The sequence below is a fragment of the Pseudorca crassidens genome, chromosome 5, assembly GCF_039906515.1.
Source record: "Pseudorca crassidens isolate mPseCra1 chromosome 5, mPseCra1.hap1, whole genome shotgun sequence".
NCBI classification, from domain to species: Eukaryota; Metazoa; Chordata; class Mammalia; order Artiodactyla; family Delphinidae; genus Pseudorca; species Pseudorca crassidens.
In genome coordinates, this window is record NC_090300.1 from 10,171,777 (window position 1) to 10,187,745 (window position 15,969).

Sequence of the window (15,969 nt, forward strand, 5' to 3'; positions counted from 1 at the left end):
TAATAAAAATTAAAAACAAAACACAAAAATCTATATTTTAATCTGCACAAAAAAATTATGAGTTAGTATTATGTTTACTATTGTTATTATTATTGTGATTATTATTAGAAGTAGTATTTTTCCCTTTGTAGATTCAGAAATTTAAGAAACTTGCCCAAGATTACAAAACCTGTAAGCAGTAAGGTAAAGCCAGATTCAAAATCTGGATTTTCTGACTTCAGATCTAGGCTTCTTTTGAGGAAGAAGTTAAGGCCATAAGACAGTTTCCTTTCTCACTTCCTCTGTCCTCTGAAATTTAAAATATCTGGTCTCATGCTTTCAAGGATTTTAGAAGTTCCATGAACAACATCTCTGTTGCCAAATTCCTTCACCATGTATGCTCCCCAAACCCAAATGATGCTCTCTTCATTCCTTTGGTGAGGAAAGTGCAGGTTCATACATCTTGTAAAAATAACCATTAAAGCTATTCCACACACTAAGATCTTAGTTGAATTATCATTTCACATTCCCCCTGAGGGAAGTACCCCCCAGTGTGACCATTCAGGAAAGCCACATATTAAGTATGAGAGCCCTGTGGTTGCCAGTTGTCTTTATCACACCTTAAGGTGAAATACACACTCACAAAATTAAGCTAGTAAAAGCTTTGGCAAACTTTTGTGGAGACATTCCATGAATGGGAATGAAAGTATCCACCATGGGCTGATGGTCGAATATGCTACTTTACAAATGGATCTTATTCTCCATTTTGACCAGTGAAGAAACTGAGGTTGCAGAAGGGTCAGTAGCAAGTCTAAGATCACACAATGAGCTGATACATGGTAGAGACAATTTCCAAATCCAGGTCTGTCTGACTCTAAAGCTTATGTTCTTTCCATAACAAGGCGATTTCCCATATTTGTATCTCCCTGCACCCTCATGTGAATTCTTGTTGACTATGCATCCAGGATGTAGAGACCTGAAAAGCTACCCTTATGTCCCCAGGCTGGGAGTAACAGAACTCACACTCTCTGAGAATAGAAAGGGCAAACATAAGACTTTTCTAGTTGGAGGGGGAATGAGGAGGCACTTAAATGGTGTAGCTCACAGGAATGCCATCCTAATTGCCATTTAGAAGAAGAAAGTGAAGTGAACATTAAGACCGTCAGTTTAGAAATCTATTGCTGATGATTTTTTTCATAATTACATAACAATTTTCTTGATTCCTCACAATTATTTTGTGTGTTAGATATTCTTAACATTGTTGTTAATATTATTTTCTTTTTATAGATGAAATTAAAAGAGTTCAAATGGCTTGTCCAAGATCACACAGCGACTACCACAAGCAATAACCCAGAATCAAATTTCCTATTTTCTAATTCCAAATCTGAACATTTTCCACAATATTACACAATCTATAGCTAACTATTTGTCACTGAGATATGCAATTCCATTTACATGCCATAGAACCATTAAAACCTATTTTGGATTAACAAAAAATAGAATGTGTGAGTACTGGTAACTTGAAGGTAAAGAACCAAAGAATCAGGAAGTTTGATTACAAAATTGCAATATATACTTGACCCATGACACAATACAATCCCTTTTGGCTTAAGCTTTCTGACGATCATTGTGAGGTGGATTTGTACTTTTTCCTTGCTGCTCCTCCCAGGAAATGACCCCAACACGGGGAACTGGCCTTTATGCATAACTGAATAGAGAAGATGAGATCTAGTACTAAGAGAATAAGGTCAGTTATCCACTTTAAGAGGGCAAGTGGAAAGCTGTGGTGAGGAAATAATCCCAGGGATCAGGGCCCAGGGATCCCAGAAAAAAATCAGGAAACAAAATGCATGGTAGGATAACATTCAAGAGACAGACCATGCTTGATGCCTTGGAAGAACTCTTTTTGTGTAATAGCCATGTGGCTTATGGATTGCCCTGTTTAAGGACATAACTATTTAAGGACTGTTTAACTATTTCATAAATTGGGAAGTGGAAATACTGGAAAAACTATTTACTTAAAGCTACTCAACCTCATACCTGCCCAGTTTGCAGCAGTGGCAAAATAACTCTAAGGCTCCATGAAGAATATTGCCTAGTCCTAATTCAAGGACAGGTACCTATGATTTTTCACATCGTCATGAAATAGGACTGACAGTGTGAAAGCATTCCTATTTTTCCATTTTCACATTGAGAAGTACATTATAATATCTTTCCCCCAGGTCTTCTGAAATACATTTTATTTTTTGTATAAGGGAAGATATGAATGGACATGTAATGAATCTCAAGAAGGAAAACAAAAAAGAATCATGGGATTAACATTCTCTTAAAAATGACCGAGAATATCAAGAGAAAGAGATCATTTTTTTAAAAAGGATTTATCTCATATTCTTCTAACATTTGAATATATAGCATTGTATCAAATATATACAATTACAACTGACTTCTACATAGCACCTATACAATTAAAACATTATCCAGTTCGTCAGTATGATCCAAAAGAGTACCCATTCTTTAATCCAGCCCCAGTAACTTTTCTGGAAAAGAAAACTGGGCAGGTTCTAGAAAAATTCAGTCCCCATGTAATGAATAATTATTCACACCATATATTTATCAGAATATAAATATATGGATACAAGATCATTTTACAAAAAACAATTCTATACATAAGCACTGAATTATCTGAAAATGAAATTAAGAAAATTGCTAATAGATATGGGGGTTTTTGGAGGATGATGAAAATGTTCTGGAATTAGACAGTAGTGATGGTTTCACAACTTTATAAATATACTATAAACCAATAAATTGTGCTTTTAAAGGGGTGATTTCTGTGGGACATGAATTATATCTAAATTTTTCAAAATGTGATGATCGTCATTCTAAAAAGGAAAACACTAGTATGCAGGGGAAGTTGCTCCAAAAAGTCAAGTAAACTCTTTTCTCTGCCTCCTCAGTTCCTGAGTTCTATCTGTTTTCTTAACTGATTTCTTAAACAAATTTCTATCTTGCACCAGACAGTATCTTTTATGATGGACATACAGAAGCGTGGAACCAGCCATAGTGCCTACACTCATGGAATTCACAGTCCAGCTCCAAAGAGAAGGCAGTCAATTCCCTGCCAGAGCAGGGACAAGAAAGGGAAAATGAAAAAGAAAAGAAAAGAAAAGGGGAAAATGATGCAATTCACAGCTAGGCTTGAGCCGCTGAGACAGGGTTTTGAGCTTGTATCACTTCTGGTTCTCAAACTTCTCAACTGGTTTTTGAATGGTTTTCAGCTCTGGAATTGTGCCACTGCTTCCTCTAGCCAACAGCAAGGACTGACCTCATTGAGATGACCAGCATGCTGACTGCCCACAAGACAGCTGCCAAATTTATACCACTCCTATTTATTTCCCAGCTCTGGAGCTGTGCCAGTATACAGCAGATGCCCATGTGAAACATCAAAATCTCTCAACCCTGTTGAAAAATTCAGAAACAGCAGCAAATACTCATGCCACACTGAGCCTCGGTCATGGTCTCTCTGGTTCCTTGAAGGAATGGATCCAGCCTTCCAAGATGCCCACTCTAAAACTGTGTACACTTGTTACTGCCTGTAACTTTTCCACATTCCACCATGTTTATCTATTTCACGTACAATTTTGAAATCCTATTCTTAGTATCTTTTTTTCCTTATGGTTTAGCCATGATATAGAAGGTAAGAGGCAATGTAATTCTCAGCATCATAAGGCATGGTCAGCACAAGCCTTGCACATGAACAGAAAATCCATGCAGGGTCAAAGAAAAAGGAAAATCAGAGAGGCGTCCTCAGTATTGGACTGAGGGTTGCAAAGAAGGCTTCAGGCCCTTTTCTTCCAGGAAATTTCAATTTAGGAAGAGGGCTCTTGTCTGTGAATTGGCTTTAGTACCTCCTGGCCTAAAGACAGAAAATTTGGTCATTTCTGAGACTGTGTCTTCCCTAGAATTCAAACATGGCTTTGCATGACACTAACTCTGAAAATCAACATTTGCCTATCCCTGTGTCCAACCCTACATTAAGAGGTTAGATCAGTATTAAAATAATCACATCTCGGGGACCCACAATATCATAATCTGAAAAATAAAAATGCTGTTTCTAATGACTTCAGACACTCATGAAAAGGCTTTGAAATAATGGTTGATTGATTTTATTTCCATTTTCAAGTAGGAAGTGTCATCAAAATCAAGTTTTGACTGGCAGAGATATTTTTCTGTCACTGAATTAATCATTGAGCTTCTACCACATGCTGACCCTCATGTGTGTGGGTGGAGGGGTGGGCTGTGGTGAGGGTGGAGATATTACATACATTGGGTATCACAATAGGTTCTCAGGAGATCCTCTGAAGGAACAGTTGAATGACTCACTCAATAAGTAAATGTCTACATTGAAATGCTAGGACAGCACTGCTCCAAGTATTTCCTGTGGGCCTGCTATCAGCAGCAACACCTGAAGCTCGTTAGAAATGCAGAATCTGAGGTCCCCTCCGAGACAACAAAGTTGACTTACCTTTTTTTTCAACTTACCTCATAAAGGTCTTCCCATAAGATTTTTAAATTGGGCAAAACAACAGACAGCCCAATAGTATCCACAATGCCGATATCCATGCTCATCATGGTAGAAAGAGAAGTATCAATGGTATATGAAACAGCAGTGAGAATCAGTAAACCACAACCACATGCAACAATTGTGTAAATCTCCCAATCCTAATGTTGAGCAAAAGAAACCAGATACAAAAGAGGACACAGTGAACAATTGCATTTACCTAAAGCTCATACAGAGGCAAACTAATCTGTGAGGTCAGAAGTCAGAACATATAACAGAGACTTGGTGACCAGAAGGGAGAGCACAGGATGACTTCCAAGGTCATGTTCTGTGTCTCTTGTCTGCCTGTTTGTCCCACAGGTGCAACTCAGTGAAAATTCACGTAGCTGAGCACGTATCCATGCGTGTTTCTCCATATATGCTTTAATTCAATAAAGACACACACATAGGGCAGGAAAACTATTATTACATCTAGCATCACATCTAGAAAAATGAACAACTTAACAAGGGTTGTTTTATATTTATGTTTCTGGCCATCAAATTCTTTTCCCTTCTGGTACTCTCAATAGTTACAAAACACACTTATACTTGATTACAGGCTACCGCTGCTTTTCCACTTCCTTTTGTAACATGTAAATGGGATCGGTAGCATTTGTTATTCATTGTGACTCACAGTTCCTGGGGAAAAATACAAATGGTAGAAAATGGTTGGGGTAGAGAACAAAGCACCCAACCTCAAGATGGCCAAAAAAAGCAGTGTTTCTAGTCCCAGGTATTTTGTTTGTTTACTAATAGCCTTGTGAGAAAGCACAAATTCTCCCTATGCCTCAGTTTCTCCATCTGTAAAATATGAATAATGATGTCACATGGCCACCAGCCTGGAGCTGCACACAGGAACAAATGAGTGATCCATGTAGAAGCCTTTTGAAAGGTAAGTGTGTTGTATGGATCCAAATAGTAACATAACGAATACATGTAGGTAGGGCCCTTTACAATGTGTTCACAACACAGTTTATTTATTTTTAAAGGCACACAACTTTATGCTAACATTCCTATTGCTTCTTTATCTTACTCACCTTGTATGCCTAATTAAAATACCACTTCCTCTCCCTGTTTTGAAGAACCTTGACTCCCTCCTCCAAGGAATGATCATTTTCCATATATATGTTCTCTAGGCATCTTAGGCACACTTCCGTTCCAGAATGGATAGCTGATTAGAGTCCATCTGTTTCTATGACTTTCCTGACCTACAGACTCCAGCTTTTTTCATTCTAACAAATACCTAACAAAGCACGGAACAGGGGTTTAATACAGGTTGTGTCAAGATGGTGCCGGAATTCCACAAACACTTAACTGATTCAGTACATTCCAGTTGTTCTTATACACTCTCTGCTGGTATGTGGTTTTAAAAAATATGCAAATATCATGTATGTTTCTCCTGCAGAGGCCTGGGATTATGAACACCTGACACCACCTCAATAAACTCTCATCGTGTGTATTACGATGCAGCAAACCAAGTTGTCCTCATTGCACAAGCTTTCTATTGTAGGGTAAAAAATTCTTGGAAACGCTTAGTTAGTGGAAATGCCATAGAACTTTTAATGCCCTTTGTAACAAAAAGAGTGAATACAGTGGCATTTTGCAGGCTTCTTGCATTGTAATTGAATATTTTATTTCCTTTAAAAATTTTTTTTGACCTTTGTCTCCCCAGTGTATGCCATATTTAGGCTTGAATGGTTTAGAGAAATTGCAGTTTCACTGAGGCTTGACCTACACAGAATCAGAAATTCAAGATTCTGGTCACTTTGCTGAGATGATATAAACAGAAGTCAGATGCCAGTGCAAAGGTGGCTGGAATAAAAGTGCTCACCTTGGTCGACTTAGTTATGAAATGGGCTCTACTCTTTAACTTGAGTAACATGGCAGCCTAATGTTCAAGAACATAGCTGTATAAAGAAGGAAGGGACGGAGACCTGGAATTTCATCCAACTGTGATGCAAAGCCAACAGACATGTTCACTTTGGTCCAATGAGCATTTTAGCATCACTTTGTGGAAGGAGACTTGCACTATGACTCCAATTCAAGTAGCAAACTTGAACTCTCCTGCCCTGACTCCTGGAAATAGCTTCTGCCACATCAGTGGTGACAGGCTTATGTCAGGGAACTAAACTCAGAAGATTTCAGTTCTGGTTCTGCAACCCTGTACTGATGGCTCTGTCCAACTTCAACCCTGCGTGGTGAGTCCAAGGCAGGACACCGCAGTGATGAGTTACATCCTTCCTGTTATTTGCAGCACTCTGTTCAAAGAGAAAAGGTCTCCAGTGGTGATGAGGACGATGTGTTTAAGATCGATTGCAGATTCCTGAGAAATGAAGGATACACACTTTTTAGAGAAGAGATGTTTTGAGATAAAACTTGCTTCTTTGAAATTAAGTTAAAGCTTGCTTTCATATAAGTTGTCAATTTTCATAAATATTTCAAGTGTCTGCTTCAAAGAAAGGAGTATTCTCCATTTCATGCCTTAAGTAATCTGTGTATGTTCATTATATCAAGATTGTTAATTGTGCTGTTCATAGGTTCTATATCCTTACTGACATTTTATCTGCTTGATCTATTGATTATAAGAAAGGTGTGTTGCAATCTTCCACTCTGAATTTACATCAGATGTCTACAAATTATAAATTATTATACTTTTCTTGGTGAATTATCAGTATGTAATTACTTTATTGCCAGTAATTATTTTAACTTAAAATCCATTTTATCTGATAATCATATACTTAAACCAGTTTCCTTCTGGTTAACATTTGCCTAATTTTAGCCCATTCTTTTTTTTATATATTTTTCTGTAAACTTCCTTACATTTTATGCATTCCAACCACATTTATCTTTTAACTAGTAAGTTTATTTATATTACTTTATATATACCTGTGTATATATATTATTATTACATAAAATATAGTATTATATATAATATAGACATATTAATGCTATTATTTTAAATTATTTTATTATTCTATTTTTATTCCCACTGTTTCTATTTTTGTTGATTATCTTAAATACTTAAGTTGCAAATTAAAAAAAAAGTGAAACAACACTTAAAGAAAGACCATGAGATAAAATAATAAATGTGATTATAGAATTAATTATTAAAAACTAAGCAAAATATTGGCAATTATAACTAGATTCAAGTGCTGACCTTTAAGGGGATAGAGGGTTGGATATACCTCTGATAAAACTCACCAAGGAAAAAGTGAGAATTCACAAATGGAATGTAACAATAAATACAGAGGAAATTTAAATGTACAAGAGAGTAATACTCTCAAATAAAGCTAAAAGAGTCCCTATGAAGTAGATAATTTGCTTGGAAAATACATCATTCTAAAATTATTCTGAAAGAAAGAGTGCTCTGAAAAATTATTAGTAATATATGTAGAAATTGAAAAGTTATAAAGTAATTATCACCAAATAAGCCTTTGGTATCAGACCATTTTTTTAATACTTTATTGGAGTATAATTGCTTTACAATGGTGTGTTAGTTTCTGCTTTATAACAAAGTGAATCAGTTATACATATACATATGTCCCCATATCTCTTCCCTCTTGCGTCTCCCTCCCTCCTACCTTCCCTATCCCACCCCTCTAGGTGGTCACAAACCACTGAGCTGATCTCCCTGTGCTATGCGGCTGCTTCCCACTAGCTATCTATTTTACGTTTGGTAGTGTATATATGTCAATGCCCCTCTCTCACTTTGTCACAGCTTACCCTTCCCCCTCCCCATATCCTCAAGTCCATTCTCTAGTAGGTCTGTGTCTTTATTCTCGTCTTACCCCTAGGTTCTTCATGACCTTTATTTCTTCTTAGATTCCATATATATGTGTTAGCATACGGTATTTGTTTTTCTCTTTCTGACTTACTTCACTCTGTATGACAGACGCTAGGTCCATCCACCTCACTACAAATAACTCAATTTCGTTTCTTTTTATGGCTGAGTAATATTCCATTGTATATATGTGCCACATCTTCTTTATCCATTCATTGGTTGATGGACACTTAGGTTGATTCCATGTCCTGGCTATTGTAAATAGAGCTGCAATGAACATATTGGTACATGACTCTTTTTGAATTATGGTTTTCTCAGGGTATATGCCCAGTAGTGGGATTGCTGGGTTGTATGGAGGTTCCTTAAAAAACTATCAAAACCTTTTTTTGCTGAGTTCTTTTGCATCTTAAAGGGAAAACCAATTTTAATGTAATATAAAGTATTACATTTAAAGGATAAAAAAATTAATTCATTTAATGGGATGGCATTATTTCGATACCAAAACCCAGCAACAATAGCAAAATAAAAAAGAACTAACTCTTTTTCCATCTCTTTTATAAACACAGGTGCAGAAAAAATTCAAAAGGAAACTTTAATAGAATTCAATAATACTTTAAAATAATTATTCATCCTGACCAAGCATGATTTATTTTTATAAAGGAAGGCTGTTTTGATATTAACAAATTTGCTAAGAGAATACAACACATAAGAGAATAGGCAGTATAGGGAATATAAAACAATTATCTCAATAGAAGGTAAAAAGGCATTTTGTAAATGTTCATGGCAACCACAGATGGCAAATAGCTTGATCCATTTGTGCAATTGCAAGCATAATGACTGACAATAAGAATGCAAGTTACTTTTGGAAGATAAGAGTAGAGAGATAACAGGGGACATCATGAAGGGTTTTGTATTGACAAAATCTTGATAACCATAGAGCACCATCAAAGAACATTAAGCATAGGTGTAATGTGATTAGACTGACATTTAGCAAGGTGACTCCAGCAAAAGTGCAGGAAACAGCGGTAGAGAAACCAAACTAGAGGCAAGAAAACTAATTAGGTATAAGACAATGCTATTAATACACGAAAAGAGTGACCATGCCTGAATTAAGCGAGTGGCATTGGGAATGGTATTGATAGAACTAGTGAGAGTTAGATTTGCATTATGTTGTGACTTCATGAATGTGAAAACTAATTGAGAAGGAATAATCTGGTTTCATGTATCATTGGGTAGATGGTGAGGCCCTTCACTGGGTTGGGAAACATCAAGGGGAGGGAGTCCACAAGTATGTTCAGTGGCAATTTGATGCCATTTGGGGAAATGTGGTTGCTCATTAATTGTATATTAAATGGCAGGGGAAAAAGCTTGGGGGAAAGCAGACATTTATGAGGAAAACAGAAAGAGCATATTAAGACTTGGGAGAGAAGCTAGTGAACACACACATGCATGAGCTAACACACAAGATTGGATGATCAAGTCTGACTGACACAAATTAGTGATTTTTTCCAAGATCAGACTTTACAAATAATTTGAAGGGTACGATCAAACAAGAGTCACAGGGAAAGCAGAGAGAGACCTGGGATATTGAAGATGGCTACCTGGTTATGCCCTTCCCACAATGGACATCAAATCCCCAATCCAAAGTAGGTAAGGACTCTAAATCATTTATAAAGATTACCTCACACAGTGGGGAGAACTTATATTTTAAGACATTTCCATTTTATATCTCAAATGGCCAACTAACCTATGTGATATTTACCAGTGAGCCACGTATCCAGATTTTAAACTTGATCCACAGTAATTGTAAACCAGGAACATCCTGTTAAAAGCATTTCATAAATGCTCTCTTCCTAGCAAATACCACTAGTCTATTTGCTCAGCAGTCTGCTTATCATGTTTACAAGATTAGACAAGGTCATCTACTTTATTTCCTTCCCAGAGTATCCCCCCTTCTTCCCTGGTAATGGGGAAAGGACGGAATGCAGGAAAAATGCTTTCATTTCTTTCTTTCCACTGCATAAGACAGTGGAAGATAGTATCAACAAAGGAGGCATTTAATAGTGCCAGATGTTCTTCTCTTTAATTGAACGATAATTAGGTTATTGGTTCCCTTAGCAGCATCTATCTCAGGGTGAAATCAAGAAAACTTACAGGCTGCCGTGAAATGACATAAGCAGGAAATAAGGAGATACTAAAATATGGATTAGTTTTTTTCAAGTTTGTAAAAAGAATGAGATAGAAATACCAAAGGGAAGGGGAAATCAAGGATTGTTTAGGTGGGTCAGACATAAGTTTAGTTATTTTTATGCTAAAAACAAAGAATCTAGTGGAGAGGAAATGAGGAAGAGACAAGAAAAGAGAGGGATAAATATACTTTGCATAAAAGAGTCATTCAAGTGTTTGGTGAATGGGTGAAAGAGTGAATGAGTGAATGTCTAGAGCAATGTCCATGATTGTCTATTGTTGGGGATTATCCATTTCACCATAAACATTTATTAGTCTGGACAGCAGAGAATTACACTTTTTAAATACAGTATACTATGTCAAGAGTAGGGTAAGTTAAGATACATACTTTGATTGACTAAGACAGATATGACAGTCCAATCAGAAAATATTCCCGATTGGTTCCTGTACACAATAATGAGCTCTGCAGACCTCAGTCTCCCCATCTCATGCTTCCAGTGTCCCCCTGACATGTTCCTTTGTCTAAACTGCCCCAAAGTGACAGAGGTAGAAAACTTGTAATAAACAAATGGACTGTAAAAAGCTACGGTTTTCTTCAAAGAAGTGAGTTTTGTAAACCTTGACTTCCAAATGGACTTCAAATTCCATTGTCAGATAATGTGTTCTATTATGAATCTGAAAATACGGTGACCACACATGTAATGTAGAATGAGAATATATTAAGTCACATGACTCCTAATTTCACTATATTCTCAGTTTCTGGTAAAATGCCTGGCATTCAATGAGAAATTGAGAGAATAAGTTTTCTTACAATCCACTTAATTTTTAAAAAATTCTTTAAAGATGTATGGCATTTTTCACAGAACTAGAACAAATCATTCTAAACTCTGTATGGAAACACAAAAGACCCTGAATAGCCAAAACAATCTTAAGAAAGAACAAAACAGGAAGTATCACTCTCCCTGACTTCAAACTATACTACAAAGCTACAGTAATCAAAACAGTATAGTGTTGGCACAAAAACTGACCCATAGATCAATGGAACAGAATAGAAAGCCCAGAAATAAACCCACACATTTATGTGGGCAATTAATCTACAACAAAGTAGGCAATTATAAACAGTGGGGAAAATAAAGTCTCTACAATAAATGGTGTTGAGAAAAATGGACACCTACATGCAAAAGAATCAAACTGGACTACTTTCTTGCACCATATACAAGAATAAACTTAAAATGGTTAAATACTTAAATGTAAGACCTGAAACCATAAAACTCCTAGAAGAAAACATAAGCAGTATGCTCTCTGACATGTTTTAGCAAGATTTTTTTGGATCTGTCTCCTCTGGAAAGGGAAATAAAAGCAAAAATACACAAATGGGATTACATCCAACTGAAAGGCTTTTGCACAGTGAAGGAAACTATCAACAATATAAAAAGGTTGCCTACTGGATGGGAGAAGATATTTGCAAACAATATGTCTGATAAGGGGTTAATATCCAAAATATACAAAGAACTTATACAACTCAACACTACAACAATAACAACACAACAACAACAAAAAATGCACTTAAAAAATGTGCCAAGGACCTGAATAGACGGTTTTCCAAAGAACATATACAGATGGCCAACAAGCACATGAAAAGATGCTCAATATCACTAATCATAAGGGAAATGCAAATCAAAACTACAATAAAATATTACCTCACACCTGTCAGAATGGCCATGATAAAAAGACAAAAAATAACAAGTGTTGGTAAGGTTGTGGATAAAAGGGACTCTCATGCACCATTAGCAGGGATGTAAATTGGTGCAGCCACTATGGAAAATAGTATGGATATTCCTCGAAAAAATAAAAATAGAACTACCATATGATCCTGCAATTCCACTTCTGGGTATTTATCTGAAGAAAATGAAAACATTAATTCAAAAAGATATATCCACCTCTATGTTCAATGCAACATTATTTACAATAGCCAAGATACATCTATACAATGAACTATTACTCAGCCATAAGAAAGAATGAAATATTGCCATTTGTGACAACATGGATGGACCTAGAGGGTATTATGGCAAGTGAAATAAGACATCAAAAGACAAATACTATATAATTTCACTTATATGTGGAATTTAAAAAACAAAACAAGTGAACAAACAAAAACAGAGTCACAGATACAGAAAACAAGCAGGTGGTTCCAGAGGGGAAAGAGGTGGGGGAAGGAGAAAAACAGGTGAGGGAGATTAAAAGGTACAAACTTTTGATTACAAGATAAATGAATCACAGGTATGAAATGTACAGTGTGGAGAATATAGTCAATAATTATGTAATATCTTTGTATGGTGACAGATGACAACTAGACTTGTGATCATTTTGAAATGTACAGAAATATTGAATCACTATGTTGTGTACCAGAAACTAACATAGTTTAGTAGGTCAATTATACTTCAAAAACAAACAAATTTACAGAATGAAAGATCAGATTTGTTGTTACTTAGAGGTGGGGTTGGGCAGAGGGCAGATTGGATGAATGCAGTCATAAGATACAAATTCCACTTACAAGATAAATAAGTACTAGGGATATAATGTACAACATTTTAAAGATACTTAACACTGTTGTGCATTATAAATGAAAGTTAAGAGAATAAATCTTAAGAGTTCTCATCACAAGGAAAAAGTGTCTTATCTCTCTAATGTTATAACTATATGAGATGATGAATATTCACTAAACCTACTGTGATCATCATTTCATGATGTACATAAGTCAAATCATTATGTTGTACACCTTAAGCTTATACAGTACTGTATGTCAATTACATCTCAATAAAACAGGGGAAATTGATGTATTTACTAGAAATCTTGTCGTTCATTTTGCTCTCTCGAAAGTGCATACATAGCCCTGTGTCTGGCACACAGTAGGTGCTTAGTTTAAGTTTGTTAATCTACTTACTTCATAATCATTCCAGATTTCCTGATTAAGCAGTTTAATATCAAGTATTTCCTGATTTCAGTACAAAAAATCACATATTAAGATAAGCCATCCAAATTGTTCAAAAAAAAGAATTGCATCTTTATATTCAAGAGGCTGTGTTATCTATCAGCGGCTGCCTCTTCTACAAAATGACTGATAGACAAATATGCCTTATGTTTGGGCTACTGCACTGATATTATAATTATATATTCAATATATGAATAGAATATAGCCATAGACATTTCATCAAGTTCAAAAGTTAAGGATGGAATTGCAAAAATGAGAATAGTTGTAAAAAAAACTATGTGCCCTTTTACATATTTGCAAAATATATGTTCTTTTCTGCATATAAAGCATTCAAAAATCTTTCCTCCATTCATACTTTGCATCTTCCCATGTTGAATCCTTCCACATCTTCCAAATGTGGTATAAGTGTGAATGCAGAAATATATTTTAAAAACACCATATCTTTCCTGGAGTATATTTACCTTCTCAAAGTCAAGTTTCTTTAGTCGCTCACTCTCATGGAAGATATAAGGAAAGAGATCTAGCATAAGATATTTATTTCAATCCTAATTCAGTTAAATGCAGAGAAAATGTGTCTTCTTACATGGCAAACTAAGACATCAACTTTCAAATATTCTTGTGAAAAGGGATTAGGAAATTTCTGGTCTATATTACTTCTAGCTCGTGAACAAGAGTGATAATCAAGTGAAGTGATTTTGGTTTGGGTTGCGTGGTTTATGTTTGCCACACATTTGGTTCAAAGAAAAATTGATCAGTGTTATCAGTACATCCTCCCTAGCTAATGTCATGCACTGCAAAGAGTACACTGAATCTTTGCGGGGAAGAATTGTGAGATATTTTCATGTTTCCATTTTATTTTAATTCTCTTTTTCAAATATGGAATATGATAGGCTATTACAGTTGTTACATATGACCAAGAATAAAATTTAAATGGATTGAGAAAAATAAATACTACCATTTATTTCTATGAACAAATAGAATTTTATTCCATTACTTACTTTCTATTTGAGCTGTATTTAAGTTAGAAATCATGACCTACATGTATATTGTAACGTATTCCATGCTCCTAAGACATATGGCACCAGAGAACAAGAGCTTTGACAGTCAGGGTTCTTGCAGCTATATGACCTTGGCCAAGTTATTTGACCTTCTAAGATTGCATTCTCTCATCAATTGAACCAAGAATTTAGGCAATAATTCCAAATCTTTCTCTCGTGGGATCTAGTCAAGAGTGGGTTGATGTATTTCTTGAATCTCTTTAAATCTATAGATTTCCCTCTAACTCCTTTTTTGTTCCTCCTTTAATTTATCTGTTAAATAAACAAGTTCTAGGTTATGCTGATTGCATTCCTGTGGCATTAATATGTCCCTCTGTCTTTGTATCTCCTGGCAAATGATGGATGTAGGTTTGACCAAATTCAGATTTATATTTTTGACAAGAATATTCTGTAGGTAGTATTGTATTCTTCTATCTGGAGACACATGATAAATGATTGCTTTTCTTTTTGTGATATTAGCAACTGTTGATAGTCAATGCCGAGTTCATAATTTCTATAGAGATTTCTAAGTTTTTCTGAGTGAAGAGTATCAAAATATATGGTGACACTGTAAGAAGATATTTGTGTTCAACTTGACATAATTTTCTCTTCTCTTAAATAAAAACTGTAAATTTCTAATTACTTCTCAAGATTCTTGGTCAGTAGAAATGATCAATAAAAATGAAATGAATAGAAACATAAGATTTTCATGAGTGATTTAAAATGAAAAACAATGAGAGGGAGAGAAAGGTAGCTAAGAAAATAAAACTGTAGGATGTACTCAAAGTACTTAATTTCGTTATGGCCTTGGTAAGCACCCTTACTAATGGCTTTCCATTCCTGGAAACCCAATAAAAATAAGTAAGTAGAAATAAGTCAACATTCCTGTATACCTTCCTGAGAAATTCAGTCTATTAGCTTTTCCAAGAAAGACTTGAAAAAATGTTTTTTACTGTATTGCAAATCTGAGTGACAATTTCTACTTTCAACCCTAAGAGGAAGGAGGCAATAGCATTAATGAGAAGACATTTTCCTAGTTAGATTGTGCCAGAAAAATTCCCCAGAGGACAGAGCACATAGAAATGAAGTGATACCCCACCAAAATGTTGGCACCAGGGGCAAAGGAAAAGCCTCATTATAAGCTTTCCTCACTACAGTGAAAGAGAACTGTGTGTCTGCACTGGAGAGGGGAGTGGTGGGTGTGGGTGTGGGGGTGGCAGCCAGAGTGTAAGTAGCTAAGTCTGAGGAGTGGAATGAAGGTTCTGCTGTCATCCTTCAAAGCCATGTGTGCAGCATGTAATTGCATAGGACTCTACCCTTAGACTATGCCGACTTGATCTTTTGGCGTGTAGGGTAGCACATTAGGAACAGCCCCAGAAGGAGCAGTTTCAGCTGG